The sequence below is a fragment of the Lycorma delicatula genome, chromosome 1 (assembly GCF_047948215.1).
Source record: "Lycorma delicatula isolate Av1 chromosome 1, ASM4794821v1, whole genome shotgun sequence".
NCBI classification, from domain to species: Eukaryota; Metazoa; Arthropoda; class Insecta; order Hemiptera; family Fulgoridae; genus Lycorma; species Lycorma delicatula.
In genome coordinates, this window is record NC_134455.1 from 77,810,252 (window position 1) to 77,826,178 (window position 15,927).

A 15,927-nucleotide genomic window follows, 5' to 3' on the forward strand; every position below is an offset into this window, starting at 1 on the left:
ACCATTCGCGCCATGATTATATATATATTTTTTTAGCTAAAACAAATTCTTTCTTTTTTGGATATTTGGGTGTTGGATTTTCGATAAATTATTCCTTTTTGGATATCATTCTGCAATGATATTTTTTTAATAATTATTATTATTAAATCACAGCTCAAACCTCTTAACGTAGGTATTTTAAAGGTACATAGGTTTTATAATGTAGGCAACCAACAAGGAAGGATTTTGGAAAACTTATTTATATGGAATTAAAAATTCTTTTTAATGAAAACTCTATAGTAAAAAATGTTTACTGAGAATTGGTACACTCATCTTTAAAAAAATTGGCATTTGTTCAACATTTTTCAAAAATCCAATTCGGGAGTTTATATTTTTTCATGAAGCTGAAGGAATTACAGTTGCGTAAATTGATATTTAGACTTTTCTTTGAAAACAAAATTACATGGCATTCGGTCAGGCATGGTATCTTTTCATACGCTACCAATTTCCACCGGGCTAATGACCATAGATGTTAATGCCCGCTTTTTCATAAAAAAAAAAAACTGCACATATTTTACCATTTTTCTAAATCCAGTTTGGATGGAAGGAGGACGGACCAAAATTTTCTATGAAAACTCTAAATCTCAAAATATGTAATGAATAATTATTGTATTCTAGGGGACAGTCCAGTTTTTCCATCATTTTATCGTTCTGTGCATAAAGTAACATATATTTTACGCAAAATGAAAAAATTTTGCATAGCTATTCCATTGAGAATATTGTTTGTTTGTTACTCAACTACGATTTAGTCTGCTGCTCTCTGTAGATGAATGAGTAGCATCTCGGCATTTCATTCGGAGGTCCCGGCTTCGATTCCCGGTCAGGCATGGCTTCTTTTTATACGCTACCAGTTACCATATGGCTAATGACCATAGCTGTTGATAACTGCTCTTCAAAGAAAAAAAAATATTTTATAAGTTTAAAATTTAAACGAATATCAACCAATAAGCCCACCAAAACACTAACATTTAAATTACGGTAGAATTTTAATAAAAACCCAATATTTTGTTTAAACTTTTTCAAATTACAAATCACAATTCACAATAATAAATCAATAGTTTGTATAAAAATTTTACAGATGACGAAAAATCAGACTGTAATCCATTTTCCTGTGTTTTAAACTTTAAATATTAACTAAACAGGCCATATTGAGACACTGTTAATTAGTAATGTTAAAACTAAAAAATTATATTTAAATTAAATCATGAAAATCAGCTAGTTTCAATGTTTCCTATATTTTACTCGTATATAAAAATATTAGGTAACTTTTTTTATATTATTTATATTAGGTCTACTCACGGGCTGAACGACTTCCTCGATCTTCTTTAAATTACTTGTTTCAAGGATTAAGCACTTACTCTTCCTTTCAGTTACTTTTGTTAAATTAATATTAATTTTATTTACAAGTATTCAGCACTGCCCTATGAAAACAAAATTAGAAAATCTAAAAAATTAATGAAACATCTTGAAAACTAATAACAACAGAAATCCTTCGTTGTATATCTTACTTAAGGTTAGGCATTATTTAAATTATGTTTAAAGAATTTTTATTAAAACATAATTTAACAATGAATATTACACAGGCTATAAATAAAATAATCTTATTGTATAGAATACAGAAAACCTCACAGTTCTAAATCTTACATTAAATTTGAAAAAAATGATATAAACTGAAATTTGATTGATTTATTTTATTTTTTATAAATTTAGGGTTGATTTTAAGTGTATTTGAAATCTAAATGTATTTTACGATGCATTAATCGGAATTGGCATTACTTTATTATCTACTGATGCCGTTAAATATCTACAATCTCTTTCCTCAGAACAACCAGATATATATTGGATGTCTATAACTAACTTGGAAAGCTCAGCAGCAATTAAATCCTTTATGTACAGTCTACTCTGGCTGGAACCCTGTAACAGCTGCTGATGGATGATAATGAAATGAATTGAGAGATTTCTGAAGCTTTCTGAAAAAATACCATCTCTGACTGGAACTCAAACCTAGAACCTCCAGATGGTAGGTAAAGACGCTACCACTCCGCCAAGAAGATAGTCCAGTATTATAAGGAAGAAATAAAACTACCTACATTAAGTATCATGAGTATTATAACACTATAAAAGATCTGAAATCTCTAGAATATAGAACAGCTATGTTGATTGTTTTGTATTTCGATTAAAAAGATAATGTATTGTAAAAATAATAACGTAGGATTTTTTTGTCATTTTGAGTTTTCAAGATGTTTCATCAATTTTAACGAAGTTTATCAATTTGTTTTCGATTTTCATTATTTTCTAATTGTTTTTTTTTTTTTTCATAAGCAGGATAAACTAATTCAACAATCATACTGAAAAATACAAAACATATTTCACCTCTTTACAACTGTGATATGTGGGCTCTAACGTTCTGGACTTTTCTTTAAAAGTTTTAACTGAACCTCAATAAAAAGTATTAAATACAGAATAGTATTTCAAATATATTTCATGTTCGTATATCAGTTTCTTTTTTTTTACAAATTAAATCTAGTAATACTTATACATTATTACTCATAAATAAAAAACGGTTGTATTTTGATTACGAAAGAAAATTTATGTAAACTACTAGCAATACTAATATTCATAGTTTAATTCGGTTGCTTTCAAAAGTTTAACTTTAACTAAAGCTTTTGCCAACACAGTACAATAGTGAACCATTGCGTGACGTTAAAGTAAGCAAAACTAATGAAAGTTATGAAGAGCTGAAAGATGAGACAAGGATAGCTACTTCCTTCCTTCCTTCAACAGCGAATTTCAGAAAGATTGTTAAATTATCAGTTAGTTGTTGAGACTTTGCTGCCTGCATATAAAGTTAACAAAGTTTCTAGGAGGCACTACACAAACTTTACACTTTGTCATCAATAACTTTAATGAAGTGCGGGCTAGCTATAAACATTAGAATACATAAATAATAGTTGTTATAGAAAAATATTCGAAGGAAATTGCATATGTTCTTATTCATTTATTATAGAAAATAATGGTTGATTTCTTTATTATAAATAAGAAAGTGATTATATTAGAATAGATTTTTTTTATTTATTTTAAGAAATTTTTATTTTCAATAGTTATTTTAAAGTTGTTGTAGTCGTTATTAGTTCTATAAACCCAACTTTCCTTTCTAAAGAATAATTAAAAATTATCAAATGTTGACAATTACACAGTATAGTCTTAATGATTATAAAACAACTACTAAAGTTTTCTAATTGATTTGCACGAAGTAAATGATATTTCTCTTGATAATTTAAATAGAATTTTAAGTGAATATAATTCATACAAATCGTCTTTTTAATTTGATTAATGAAATATGCAAAAGAAAAAAAACAGTTTTGAAAAAAATAATTTTTTTTTAATATAGACTGGAAGGCTTTACATGGAAATGTGGTTGGAAATAGTGTAGCGTATGAAAAATGCCAAACTTAACCAGGACTTCCAATTTCAGACCTGTAGATAAAAGGCTAAGAGTTTACTACACATTGCAACATCGAGATTAGCAATTTTATTAGTAAATGAAATTTTGACTCAAATTATTACACTCGACTATTATTAAGGAAAATTAAAAGATAAGTTTTTATTTGATAAAAAGCTCAGAATCTACTACTGCAATCAGCAACTCAAGGCAGTAATATGCAAGTTAAATTCACTTCTACAAGCGATGTCTTCATACTATTTACCGCAAGGATTAACTGTATAGCGAACATCATTAATCTCAGGAAAAGAAACTATGATTAGACTCACTTTTATCTCAAATCCTTAATATACATCACACTCATATGAAAAAGCTGAAACAGCTAATGGAAAATAACCAATTAATTTACCCATTTCGTAGGAAACGTTCCAATAACACTCCATTTAGTAGAACAATCTCATAAAAAATTTGAAAATAAGAGTTCTGCTAAATATAATATAAATCTCTAATTCTTTTTATATAATTTTGTTATTGTTTATCGAAAAGTAATTAGCGGTGTAAGGAATCAGTTTTAAATAAATTCAATAAATGATTTTAAAAAGGGCGAAAATAATTATAAACTATTCAAAAATTTTATTACCATAATTGCCACTGTGTTAATTATCTTTAATACGATATAGTAAAGAAAAGATATAATAATATTACTCACCAACTGGCGATGCGGAATAATCGCGAAAGTTAACTCTTGGAAGTTTATTAAATGTTTTTATAACTGTGTTTCATGTTTTTCTTTACTATATCATAGAAAAAAAGGAAATTTTTAGAAAATTCGAATTTTCATGTGCAAATCATCGAATCATAAAATCGATGCAGGATACTACTCTGCTATAGATTCTTCTTTATTTGATCCCTAGCTGGCGTTCGGTTTGATCGACTCCTAAGTCCGTACCCTGATTTGGGTGCCAATAGCTGTCTGATTTCACTAAGAAGTCGTATCTATGCATGGCGTTCTATGGCCGTTGTACTGATTTCATTAGGGTTTAGCTTTCGATTTTTTATGTCGCCATCGATCCACGTTTTCTCTGGAGCTGTTCGACCCACTCTCCAATGGGTGGGTCGTTCATGCTAGAGGAATTTGTGTGGTAATATCGGTTTCCACTCATTCTTCAGACATGATCAAACCATCGCAGTCTTCGTTTTTGAATCTGCTCCTCGACTGTTGGCTGTTGTTTGCAGCGAAGCCGGATATCTTCATTTCGGATGTGATCGCAAAGTGAAACAAACGTTATTCTCACTTATTTAATAAGTGAACTTATTAAGTTCAATTAATTAAATAAAGTTTCTTTAATTAATCAAACACTGGCTATTATTAATATTACCATTAATTCCTGGTGGAGTTTAGATGATTAGATGAGAAAGAAAAATTTTACGCTTTCGGATGTGGGCAAAGGCATTTTCTACAATCTCTTTTTTGCGATTTTTTTTCTGCAGAAATAAATTACTGACTTGCCAAATCTTTAAGCTGCCTTCTTTAAATCAAGCATTTATTTAAATGATTGATGACAAAAAATTTACTTTTTATTTCGATAGCTATAATATCAATATTTCTGAAACTTTTAGCCCACTGTTTTCAATTGAAAAATGAGGAAAAGCATATAGAAAGCAAAGGGTAACATATTTACCAGAATTATACGAGATCCTGAGAACAGAAGCGTCTGGCGTTGGGGGACGGGTCATATGTCCTCCAGTCGCTGGGGAATTCATCGGTCTGGCTGATGTTTTAACTCTGAACAGGCAGAGCATCTACGAACTCAGAGCAGGAAAACGACGGCATGTGTGGGCTGTGGGAGAGATGGTCGCAGACTGGGGAAGTATCCTCACCATGTGTGAAATTCCTTAGTTTCACGTAGGTGTCGAGGAGTTGCCTGGTGTTGAGGAGCTTAAACCCCTGTCAACGTTTGTTTTGGCCATCCTGCGGGGAAAGTATTGTGATTTCCAGACATTTGTGGTGGAAAGTGAACGGGGTAGCGACGGGGTGTCGGACAGCCCCCTGTGGACAGCCCCCAGGCTGTCCGCACCTGTGTGGCTGGACGCCAATGATGAAGCACGGCACTTCGGAGCAGTTATGACCGAGTACCGCCGGCGGTGGCTTTTGGGTCGTTTCTGTTGGAGGTTGGCACTGGAAAGACCGAGTCTCAGCGGAGGCGACTTTTGGGTTGCCTCCGTTTGAGGCAGGAGCTAAACTGAGACTCGGCTCCTAGGATGGGATCGCTGGATCAATGGGTACGACTTTTTCGAGCCTTGTGATCTTACTCTGAAAAACGATGATATGTGATTAACAAACAACGGCTTTAAAATACAATAACCGGGCTGTATTAATGCTTAATTAAGGGTTCGGCCACAGAAGGGAAGTTGGTGAGATAAGAGGTTTAGTCGGTAGGGCGCAGGCACACATACACACTTTTAATAACATCTTGCGGAACCTGTTAGCGATCTCAACACTTTTCTATTAAAGGGGATTTCTCCGACTCAACCAAAAAAAGAACAGATTAAATATCTATCATTGAAATATAAAAAAAATTTTAACCATTAAAACTTAGCAAAATAAGAAAATTGCATTTTCAATTTTTTTCTCTGTTAAATAAAACTGTAAATTTCAGCTCTTTATTGTAAAGGGAATCTGAAAACTTGTAACTAATAAAAGTTTAAAAGTAATAACTCACATTAACATTCTTTTAATAATTTTTTAGTGCCTAGAATAAATTACGTCAATAATCTGAGGTATTATGAAATTAAAAAAAAATACAACAATTTTTAAAATTAATTATCATGTTTTAAGAATCAATAACAGATGAATGAATGCATTTGTAGTTAATAAACGTTTTAATCGACCAGTTTATCTATAATATTACTCTAATTTATCTGATTAGGTCAGTAGGTAGTCAAATTTGCAAATCCACAGACTCGATTATTATGTTATCGAACAGTTACTGCCCATGAATGTTGTTAATTGCTCCAAGGTTTGTGAGGTCAGAAATTCGAACATCAGCATCCGCATCAGCTGTATAAACATTTGCTAACATTGAAAACGAATTCTAGGTCAGGAATTAGAAACTGTTTAACAACACCTGTTTACTGTTTATTTTAACCAGAATATTATTATTTTTAGATAATAATTTTTTTACATAATGAAACATATAATAAATTAAATTGATTGCCAAAGAAAAAATAAATAAGTAAGTAGATATAAAGCATATTTTATTTTTAAAATTCTTGGTATTAAATATACCAAATCCTTAGTGTATTGTCTTTTTATAACATAGTACTGGTTTGAGTCTGAACAAGGCTCTGAGATTTATTTGCTTCTTATTCTACTGTTATCAAATTACTGTTGCTTTGGGTCGATTTCTAAAACAGATAAAAAAATAATGATATTAAAGAATTTTAATTAAAATTAATTATATAAAAAAAACTTTTAATAAAAAGAGATTAATTATAATAATTTTTAATTGACATTCCTAATAATAGTGCTGTTATTTCATTTTTTTTCAATTAGCTAATCATATTGGAAAAATGTAACAGTTATCTTGGTATTCAATTGATATAAAATGTAAAATAAAATGATTTAATTAAAGCGATTGTTTAATAAATTTAAGTTTAAATATCGAAATTTTGTGTATTAAACAAAATAAATAGATGTACATAATTTACTAATATATAAACTATTTTTTCCTAATAACTTAGATTATAGTCTTAAGAAATTGTTAATGGAAAATATTTAATTTTTTGTTACAATATAAATAGATTTTCTTACTACTTGGAAAGATTACAAATAATATAGTTAGTACAGTAAGATATGATGGCAAATTTGTAATAAATTTTATTTATTTAAGATAAGCCAAAATTGTGTTCGAGTAGAGCCATTAAACACTGAATGTTTTCCTTTCCATTTTGCAAGGTCGATAGATCTAGCCTAGCTGGAATAATGCAATTGATTCTGACCAATATTTTTTATGATCGTAGATTATTGCTTAGTTCTAGATAACAACACACTATTTAATGTAAAAATATAATTTTTCACTTCAAGAAGGAAGCTTCTTGTGTTTACTGGCTAAACAACCAAATGCCACAACTTCAAGACCAACAGAATATTGAGATACCAAAGAATAGATTTGACCATATTATTCCGGATACTTCTGCATTATCATACCCTTTACTCCTTTAGTTAAGATATTAAGAAACAACATTAAAAAACCAAAACAAAGCAATATTTAAATACTTTCTATTATAGGTAATACGAGTAATTAAAGCCATAATAGGTTTTCTATTTCAAGATCTTTTAGTAGTTTTACTGCTAGAGATCATTTAAAAAGAATGACTCCATCAATATGAATTATCATTTCATAATTTTTGAGGAAATAGATACGTGAAGCAAGCTAATTTAAGAACTTAAGGTAAGAGATGTTACTAAATGAATATAAATAATTGCCTTTTATCAGAAAAGAAAATTGAAAATTCACTAGTGATATGGAAGTGTATATAATTTGAAAAAGACAGCAATAAATAAAAAGAGAAAAAGAAAAGATCACAAGAAGAATAGGAGAAAACCTAGTGGAAAATCTAAAAAATTTTTTTTTTTAAATTGTAAAAAAACGTTTTAGGTACTAAGTTTCAAAATAATCAGGTAAAATTAATTCCAAAAAACAAACTTTCTACTAAAACTGAAAGATTTTCAGACATGATAAATTAAAGACGAGTTCTATTTTACTCCCATTTATTTATAATGATTAAAAATAGCTTAAATGAATGAATAAAGCTTAAATTCAAATCCTTGGACTTTAGCCTTTAGTCAACACTTTATTACACTTTAGTTAAAAGCTAAAATTAATGTTCATACCAGTCCAAAAAGATCTAAATGACTTGAAGATATCTAGAAAGAGAAAGAAAAATTTTAAAGAAAATGTTGAAAGATGAAAATAAAAGGTTCCAAGAAGCGCTAAAACGCAAGAACAACAAAGCTGAACTTTCTAAAGAACGAAGGAAAGAGATATCAGAAAGAATGAACAGGTACTAGTCAGATAAAAAAAAAAACATTAAAAAAATAAACAACCGCAGACAAATAAATGATCTAACGTTTAACAAGGTGAACGATTCGAGTGAAAAAAATTAATTATAAAAAGAAGCTAAAAAAAAGTTTTATTTGAATTCATAAATATCACTTTTACAATGAATCTTCTGATTCATAATTAACATTGATTCATTATTTTAATCAGACAGAACTACGTTAATCAAACCAATTAACAACTGCATTAATTTAATAAGTTTTAAATAATTAAAAAATTTCTAATTTAGCAAGATTAAACAATTTTCTTTAATTTTGAAATAGTCTTTCATTCTACATACCTGTTCATAGCCCGTTAATGTTTTCTTAAATTTTTTATGATTAAAACAATTTTATTTGATTATCAGATATTAATTTGTAGCAAAAACAATCGATAAAATATTTCGCTACTAAGCATTTTTATAATTATAAATCTGACGAAGCTGGTGCAACATCAACTTTGATAATAAACAGTTTAGTACTTTTTTTAATCTTGTAATTTTCAGTAATATTGAAATTTACAATTTATCTAGTAATAGTAGTTGTTATTTATTTATATTTGTATATTATTTTAAATTTTTTTTTTAATTTAGATCCTCTTTTACTTGATTAATTTTAAAAGTTTTCTATGGCTTTAAAATGAGGTACTTACTGATATTATAATGAAAAAACAGTTGGTTACAGTTTATTAATATTTAATTTAAGTAAATAAAAAATATAAATATCTTTGCAACGGATTATAGAATTTTATTTAACAAATAAACAATTAATTTACTGATAAATCTTGAAAATCTACAGTTTGTAATACAGATTATGACTTAAAATAATTTTATACTTGCATTAAGAATGAATATATCAAGCTTTTCTATTTGTATCTAGATTAACGTTTAGAATTCCTTTTTATAATATACCAATATTATCAATAAGATTATTTATTTTTTTTCTTTTCAACATGTTCTATTTATAAAACTTCAATGTTGATAAAAAGCGAATTTACAAACTCCTTTAAATAGGTCTAAAACCTATTAATTTAGTTTATTAGTGTTTATTAAATTACAATTGCTTTAATTTTGATTAGTTATATTACAATTTTAATTAGTACATAAACTACTTATAATCTTATACATTAGCATGGAATACACATTAAACAATATTATATAATTGTACAGTTTAGTCTACCATAGATATGTAAGTATTATTTTTTTTTATCTGAAAAGAAATTGTAATGTTTCTTAAAATTGTTCTTGTAGCATTAATTATATTATCTCAATAGTAATAATTTGTTAAGTCGTTCATCGGATCATGTAAGCATTACATCTTACGATTCGGGTAGAAATTTATAAGTATAAGTTTAAGAGAAAGATCCACGCGTGCTTAAACTAAGTTTTAGATCGAGCGGACATCGACTAAAGAGTACGAGCAGTAGTAATAGTAATAAAGGGTTAGGAACAACAGAAACAACGGAAGATGGTGTTTGCTGAGTCGGGCGGAAGGATTTGTACAAACAGGAGAGTATTACAATTTAATTATTTGTAGGGAGAAATTTTGCAAGGAATTCGGGAAGACCGCGGGAGTGGAAGGAAGTGGTAAAAATGGTCGGCCAATGGGGAAGCCGGACTTAATGACGCAAGATGAACCGAGGCCAGGACGGCTAATGTATTCCAGACTTATCTCTGGCCGGCCGTTCTATTCCACTCCCTACCCGCCTGACCTACGTGTTCCTTATTCTATCTTTGTCTTCGGTTAACTCTTTCTCTTTCTACACCCTTTAGCCGACTCACTTTTCTAGTCTCTCTAACTACTACTCTCTCTAACACCCTCTCTTTCTTCTCTTTCATTCACCGAACCCCTTTTCTATCTACTTTTACTGTTCGACTCTCTCGCTCCCTTATTCTCTTCTATACCTCAGGTTTCCTTTCTCGTTCCTTTGCTGCTACCGGACCCTTGCCAAATTCTTGATTATGTTCCTTTGTTAAGATAATACAGGCATTGAAGCTCGCTGATATTTCTGTACAATACTTTGACATTTATTTTAAACATTATATACGCATTCATGTACTTCACTAAAGGAAAATAAACACTACCTTAAAACAATAAATACATACATACATCTAAAATTACCATAGATTTTACACTTGCAAGATGAAACTTCCATTAAAAAAAAGAAAGAATTAATAATTTTTATTCACTTTGCAGCATCCATATTTTTTATATTACATATATTTATGTAATTTAATTGTTTTTTATAACTTTAAAATTAAGGGCTAATTTTTAAGGCAGAAAAATAAATAATCCAGAAAAATAAACACCAGCAAAATATGATTGTTTATAACTATTATGTAATGTGCTCTTTTTGTATCTATGTAAATCTAATGTAAATCTATGTATCTTGAAAAATCGACAAAATATGAAAAAATATAGGGAATATGAAGTATGGATTTTATTCTCATCAAATTTTATGATTTTATGCCCTTTATGCTATCTTTAAGTAATAAATAAAAGTAAAGTATTTTCTCCGAGGTATTAATTAACATGTGTACTAGCAGCACGAAAGAACACTCAAAATCCAGACAAGTTTACACGAAACCTTATTTTTCAGTTAATTGCTGTTAAAACCTCTTAATTTTTGGAGAAAAAGTTTTTAAATGTTTCATTTAGAGACGGAAATATAATTTAAAACAACAAACTTTTCGTTGTTTTTTTCTATTTCTATTTTATACGTTAATTATATATTCCCGCTTTCTATATTAATGAGAAAAGTATTGTGATCGTATCAAAATCGGTTATCAGATTTTTTTTAAATTTGTAAGTTTTAGAGTGCAACTTGTACATCTAGGCAAAAAAAATTATATGTATGTAAAATTATACGCATATGTGTCTGTATATGTGTCGCACTACTTTCCTTATATCTCAGGATTGACCAAACCGATTTTTCTTCTAATTTCGCTAAAGTATTTCTATTTATATGAGGATTGATCATATTTTTATTTTTTTTCAAAATTCGTTAAGGGGGTAGGGATCTCGCGAAAAATTTATTTATAGCAATTTTTTACCTACTGTGCGTGTACAAACAATCCAAAAACTTTATCAAAAGATGAATCCCTACCTCTTGAAACTGAAATATATTTTTTTTTGTTTTTTTGCTTTAACTCCCTGGTTGGTTGAAATATTTTTCAAATTATTTTTTATGGTTTATACTTCATATAGATCTGCCAAGAAACGACTGCAATGAAAACAAAAAAATAAAAATATTTTTCTTATAATTGTTTTGTTTTTAATTTTATTTTCAAAATTATAATGTTTTATTAAGGACTTTAAAAAAATTTGGTTACCAGAAAATATTAAATTGTTCTAGTACATTTTTATTATTTTTTTATAAAAGGATGGAATTATTTTATTATAAAAATAAAAGTCTGGCCTTTAATATTTTGTTGCGCAAGGTATTGTATGGCTAGGCCGGCGTAGCTCGGAATGTCATACAATAGTTTGCCAACTTTTTAAATTGTTGATTGCTAAAATAATGGAAACTTTCATAAAAATGTTTATGACTTGAAAAACTCACATACTAAAAACAGGACATAGAAAACATTTTCTTATATGAGTTTCGGAACAATATAATTGACATAAAGTTTTTTCTGTTTAAATTTTTCTTAATAAAACTGTGAAGAAAATAATAAATGTGATGTTTTTTTCAATATTACGGTTATTTTTACAAAAATTATTTTAGCTTACGTCTTTTAGGATCAGATCTTTTCTTTCGCTATTAAACCTCTAAATAGTTACTAATATTCTCGTGATACGGTATGCAGCTGTAAATGAAGAGGTGAATTAATATTAAATAGGAATAAATACATATAATATTAAATAAACCTGCAGAAAAAAAAACGATACGATTATTAAACATTGTTACAAAATTTTAAGTCCCACAACGAGATAGAAGTTAATCGTTCTTAAAAATTTGTTAAGTGTAAGTAAAATAAAAATATAAATATCGATAGTAAATCAAACATTTTTATATGAGTCATGTCATCGCATATAATACATAATACCATTTGAAAATTTTATTTCTTCATTAATAACCAAAAATCTTCATATAATACGGCATTTTATTTAAATAACATGATACATACTAATCTTACATGAGTCAAAAAACTATTTCCTGGTATGATGTTAAGAAAATTAACCCCTTCACTCTTGGTAAATAACAAATATTTTGAATAATTGGTCTACTGAATTAAAAACACGGTATTTAATGCATTATTTTACAATAAAATACAGTTATTCCTTCATGTTTCCACTCTCATTGTTTCTGATGTTAGAAACCCATTTAAGTTACCAGTCAAAGATGCTTTCTCTGGCAGTAATGACGTTTATTCCTTATTAGTTTAAACGTGTTTTTAAATGTGTCATTTAAAGAAATAATTTAAAGAAAAGTATTATTTTTATAAATATAAAAAATATCACAAGACATAAAATTGCAACAGAAATTTACAGAAAATATCCTGAACGCCTTTTTATTTAAATTTTTCAATTAAGATACTTTAAAAAACATGATATAGAGCTTTCATAGTTGCTCGTACAATTGAAATGGAGAAAAACTATCTTGCTCATATATATTAGCCATATAATAATAATAATAATAATAATAATATTATCCGTATTATATTATTAACCGTACTATTCATACATATTAAGAAGGAAAATATCTGTTCCTTTTAATCATGATATATTGAGAGAGAGAGAGAGAAAGAGAGAGAGAGAGAGATAAATTGATATATTCTCATAAATTTTAAGAGAAATCGTGCAGAAATATAGAAAATTCCTTTGTTGAATATAGTAAGGAAAAGGATAAATTAATAAACAACACACACGCTTCTTAAGATGAGTCAAGATCGACAGAATTTTAGCTCTTTTTATTGCAACTGCATACTACGAAGCAGTATATTATCTATTTTAATTGGGATTGAAATTTATTGGGACGAAAGGAACTCGTTCTAATAAACTTCAATATCAATATATATGCTTCGTAACATGCTGTAACAAAAAAGGCTACAATTCTATCGATCTAGACTCATCTTAAGTAGCGTGTGTGTTTATACAGAATGATTAAAAAAAATGTAATAGACTTTCAGCACATGTTCTCCTGAAGAAAATAAGGCAGTAACATCATATAAAGATAGGTTCGAAGCGCTACTTTAGCGAGTGTCATCTGGGGAAAGATTTCGCCCTGATTTCTGCGCTTTGAGTAAAATTAAGCCAGACTACAGTTCTTATGATCCAAATTAATTGGTTTTGAATGAAATTTGATCTGAAAAATTGAAAAAAAAAGAAATATAAACTATAATTTTAGTAATATTTCGAGAAATCTGTGGTATTAATATACGAACAACGTTCACCGTGCTAAATTATGTTTTCTTCTTCCCTGATATAATCTTGCTTTTCAGCAACTTATGAAGAAGATGGCAATGATCCAGTGGTATGTATGCACCGAAATACCGAAACAAATTTCTGTGCCATGGAATCCTTCTGTTTATAAATCTTTATTGATATTCTTGCTGTACAACGTAGCATATTTCCACTTCAGAACCCATAAACAAAATTGATGTCAGCGTATAGTTCATTGGAAAATGCTCAGGACCTTTTTAAATTATGACAAACACTCATAATTCCATCTACTTATTAAATATTTATTGTTGTTCAAATGCAATAAGAGAGCAGAATGAGATAGAATATGTTTTCATTGGAGGCTTATTATGTTGATGAATCTGTTTCTTGATTTTTAAGTAAATCAAGAGGACTTGTAGCACTTTAGGACAAAACTTTTGTTTTTGCGATCAACGCTTGTTTTGTTGGTTTGAGAATAGTATGTTTTGCGTTTAAGATTCAATCAAGTAATGAACTGAGTGTTTAGTCTAAATGGAGTTAGAAATAGGAAAATATTTTGTGTTAAAACCTTCGGTGTTAGAGGAAGGAGCGGGAATCGCACTTCCGCAAATCGGTCAATTTGATTGTTAAATCGCTATAATTTGTAAGTTATGGTAGGTGGACGTAATTAGAAGAAGCGATACGAATGCGACAGTAGTTTGTGTAAATACACTGATGGAAATGTCTGTCAAGGCATTTGCATCGGTGGCATCCTGACAGAGACTAAATTGATGACAGGTGTTGTGTTATCAAGTTTAGAGGGTCCAAAAAATGAAATCCAGGAAACACCAGCAGGAAGTCATATTATAAATTAAAATTCTAAATTATTTAAATAAGATTTTCTTTGTTTTTCATAATTAATACAATTTTTTTTTTATCTTCGATTGTTATTAAGTATGAACAAATGTATCTATTTGCTACGTAATAGGTGTTGTTGCTAGTGTGGGAGGAACTTTCTATTGGAAAGGCTCAATGATTTTGATGTCGCAATTGCTTAATATGATTAAAAACTGAATACCATACGTCCAGATTGTTCTGATGACTAGTTTAAGCCTATAAAGTAAAAGTTTTAGAAGTGATATTTTATATTCACACCAAAGTGGTCAATAGAATTTTTTATGATAGTTGAATTTTTAAGTTTTATTTTGAATATACCGTTTCTAGTTTATATACATATTAAAAAAAATTTAATTTATGTAATATCGTTTGTTATAAATGTACAGTAATGAAAATGTAACGTATAAACTAGAACGTCTCGTGAGACAAAAGAACCTTAAATTGGATCCAAAGGAGGCTGGTGTTATTAGTTGCACCAACCTACAGAACAGTGTCCAGCAAGACGGTCTTCCTTGATGCAGGCATGCCTCCGATATTTGTAAAAATATGTGAGCGAATAGACAGATAGATGGGCACCCCGAAAACGCAAGCATGGGAGAATGCTGGAAAATGGCAATAAGATAGATAGCATAAGACTATATCTGGCCGCTGGACGTATGGGATAATCCCAGATTTACGTAGGTGGGTCTGTCGACTGCAAGGAGAGGTCAACTATTAGCCCACTCAGCTTCTGACAGGCCATGGAGCGTTCAATGCCTACCTTAGAAAAGAAGAAAAGACGACAAAAATGTGTATTGTGCCCTAGAGGATAGTCAGGCACACTTTTTTTGAGTGCAACAGATGGGCAGAGGACAGACAGCGGTCACTGGGAGGTTGGCTGCTGACAATTTGATCGAGGTACTTCTTTGCAGCGAAGAAAACTGGAACGCTGCTGCAGAAATCAGTAAGACACTACTGCAGCAGAAGATGACGGAAGATAGAGTGGAAGAAGAAAAAGATGATAGAATATAACATTTTCGATGTGCTGTTTCTATCTTCTTTATCAATTTTATTTTTTACACTTTGTATTATGTGATGCACACAC